The sequence below is a fragment of the Cupressus sempervirens genome, chromosome 8 (genome assembly GCF_028749045.1).
Source record: "Cupressus sempervirens isolate cs-2001-9-10 chromosome 8, ASM2874904v1, whole genome shotgun sequence".
Classification (NCBI taxonomy): Eukaryota; Viridiplantae; Streptophyta; class Pinopsida; order Cupressales; family Cupressaceae; genus Cupressus; species Cupressus sempervirens.
In genome coordinates, this window is record NC_143125.1 from 193428097 (window position 1) to 193432036 (window position 3940).

A 3940-nucleotide genomic window follows, 5' to 3' on the forward strand; every position below is an offset into this window, starting at 1 on the left:
TAGGAGAAGAATTTTTGTTTGAAAGTTGAGTTTGAAAATCACAAAAAAATCAAAAACTACAAAATCACAAAAAAAAAAAAAAAATTAAAAAAAAGTTGGAAAAAGTGTCGCGCACTTGCACCTGCGATGCTTGCACAAAGCGCCCACGCACTCGCGCAATGCTCGCGTGCTCGTGCCACCGTACCTCACACACGTCGCTGATGCTCGCGCGCCTGTGCACTATGTGCTACTGTTCCTCTCACGCGTCATGCACTACTACGCACCGTACCCACGCCTATGCACCGTGCCTCACATGCTGCACATGTGCCTCGCGTGCCGCATCCATGCCTCGCGCATGTGTGTTCATGTGTGATTGTGCATGTGCTTTGATGCATTTTGTATGAGTGCATGCGCGCATGATCAAGGTAGCTCATTCTCATTCATCTCGCACACCCCCAAAGCACCATGTGCCCTTGCCAAGCTGCCCTTTCACCTCTAGTTTTGCTTGAATAGCCAATGAGAGGGGTTTAAAATATATCGTTTAACCTTATACTTAAGATATATTTTAATATATGGGATGAATCTTTTGAGATAGGTTTCAAGCCTCCTGGAGATAAGGTAAAGATTCTAAGAAATTTTAGGGCTTCAGAAATCCAGACTTAGCCAAATTTCAAGGCTTCAAGATTTCAGACTTAGCCAAATTTCAGGGCTTCAAAATTTTAGACTTAGCCAAATTTCAAGATTCACCTCCAGTTTTGTTTGAATGGCTAGTGTTTTTTTGCTATGCATTGTTAACTCTACGGACTAATGTTTGCTTCTTTTGTAGGTTAAAATGGCATTCTCAACTTGTTGAGATCATAACTTTTGACTCGAGCCTTAGAATTCAGAACTGCTTACACCGTTGGAAAGAAGAACTGAAGATCTAATTTCAAATCCATAAAACAATGAGCCTTCAACTACCTAGTTTTAGGGACCGACAAAGGTTTCGATTTGAAATTTTGAGCAAAAGACCTCCAAAAAGGTCATTTAAAAAATGCCTAGAAATTTTGTGAAAAAATATGAAAAAGTTGCAAACATTTGATCGTCTTGGATAATCTGGATCACTTGGTTTCTCACTGAGAAGGATTGGATAGGTGGAGAGAAGACAAAGGTCAAAGATATAGAGGTTGGAAACATAAAGCAAATCAGGTTCCTCATCTTATGCAGCTATTGGGGACAAGATTCAATGCAGGTGCCTTGAGATTTTCGATTGAAGAAGTAGAGGGAGTGCAAGTTTATGAAATTAATTGGCTATAAAGAGGGTGTAAATTATCAAAAAGGGACATGGAGCATATACAAAAAGTGATCTAAAACCTCATTTGAACAAAACCCAGAAACCATTTTCAAAATTGAGAACTTTGATTTTTTGACGAATTGAGCTTCGCAGATCCGCAGGACCGCAGATCCACAGCTCTGTAGGTATGCAAGTCCATAGGTCTACAGCTTCGCAATTCAGAGGTGCACCAATAGTTGACTGCCAATTCCAAAAATAGCACTTTCCATGCATTGGGAGCACATTCTAATGGCAAGTTTAACACTGACACACGCCTAGTGAAGGGGCAACTTCTATCTTTGGTGTCTCCATGTGCTTCCACTTCAACTAATGGCTTCCTCCTACTTTATCTCTCATGATTTCATTGTTTTTGACATGTAAAGGGCTCATGCATCCAATTAATGAATAAAATATGGATAGAGTCCCTCTACGCACCAGTTAGATTACTAGTTTGTATATATTTAGTTTGTTTTAATGTTTTAAAAGCATTTTATTGCATTAAGATATCTCTCACTCTCAACACAAATTGAGGAGACGATTTCTTATAAATACCCCATTATAAAATGTAAAAAAGGCTGTCATTATTATGCAATAAAATTATGTTTTTGGTGCTAGAATTCGGAGTGTAGTTATTCTTTCCTGAATGTGTCATTGTTTTGTGGATTTATTCATGAGATTTTGATTGAGCCAAAGGTTTATTGCGTGGTTTTTGGTTGTGCGATCTTTTAGTTCTGGTGTTTGCTATAGATATATGAATTTTGTTGACGTAATGAGCTTGAGAAGAGATCACCCGATTGTGTCTACATAGCTTTTTGTCTCGCATGAGCGCACTTTCCGTGGCCTTGCGATTTGATGAAGAGTGAAACATCATTCGATTTGTTAAAGATTCTCACTAACGATTGCATCAATGGATTCTAGGAAGTGCTGCTCCTATTTTCATTGGTTTCCTACCAATTTCTTTGAAGGTTTAACTCGCAGTGTGTTGTGTTCTGTAGCTTATGTTCGTTTAGGAATTTCACTTTCAAGTTATTTGATTTCATATTATTTTCTTTCAGTTTTGTTATTTTATTTGCTAACCCCCATGTTAGATTAGGACCTCATACTAGTTGCATTGTTAGAGTTGCATTCATTAAAAAAATAGAAAATACAAAAAATATTGTTCTTTTGGTGTGATATTTTGAGACAGCGAACAAATTTTACTTGATTCCAAGGTAAAAGAGTTTTTGGAACCAGCAAAGGCCTCCTCATGAACATTCACATTTATCTTCTATTGAGTGGATTTTGGTACGTCGCAAGACAAACACTGAACCTTGGAGTGGATCCTTAAAAAGATTTGTTTTTCAAGAGAGGAATTACACTATGGATTCCTGCCGTTGACCTCATGCAAAATGAACATCCAACAAGTTTGAATTTCTAAAGCCCTAAAATTTCCTAGAATCTTTATCTTATCTTGAAGAGATCTGAAACCTATCTCAAAAGATTTGTCACATATATTAAAATATATGTCAACTTATACTTAAACGATATATTTTAAACCCCTTAGAAAAATTGTTTTGAACTAGAGAGATGTGAAATCCAATAAGGTGTCCAAAACCAACTTTCAAACCTTCCTTGGCCAAGCCTAACTGCCCCCTATTTCTCGTGCGAGAAAGTGCACTAGTCTCAAGTTTCACACAAGATCTTGCATCACTGCATGCGAGAAAGTGCATGGCTTTGCATGAGGATTTGCTGCACACTATGCAAAGATTTGCATCCCTACACGAGGAAATGCATTCTCACATGAAGAAGCACCTTCTCACATGTGGAAGTACATTCTCGCACAAGGAACTATCTATCCACATGAGAAAACACATCAACAAGACAACAAAACAAGAATAAAAAGCATAAAAACATGAAAACCTCCACACCGAGGAGTACCAGATCCACGTAAATCAAGGAATGAACACTAGAGTGCAAAAACAATAATGAAAGAGGAACATCTATCCATCTAAACCATAGCAGAAGAACATATTGAATGCAACATCGTAATGAACAAAAGTAACATCACAATGTATAGAAATAACATCACAATAACTGAACAACCAAACTAAGTGCATGGTTGCTCCCAACCGTCAATAGCATCATAAGACCATCATGGATCCTAGCCATCCCCCGCACGTAACTTCCTGAGTCACCAATTAGATCATCGGTACTATTGTAATAGGGACGTCACTACTAAAACATGCTACAATATAAACATAAGGAAATCTAACATGCTAGTAGTAAAGCATAAGATAATCCTTCAAGTAGATAACATCACCTATCACATGATGAACATCATAATAAGGAAATCCAACATGCTAAACCAATAAGCAATAGATGATCCAATAAAGTAATTCAAATCATCTAGTCATATGTTGAACATCATAATATGGGAATGCGTCAAATAAACTAACATCATCTAAACATGATATTCAAGCATTCCAATGAAAGTATAAATCACAAGAAAGCCTATTCTGGAACCTGAAGTATCAAGTGAAAACATCCAACAACGGTCGCACTAGGATAAAAGACCATCTCTATACACCAATCCTAGCAGTGGTATAGGTAGCTATGCCTCCCAACCATGTGGTACTTGCAAGTCTACAGCTACCATGCTGATGGAGATAA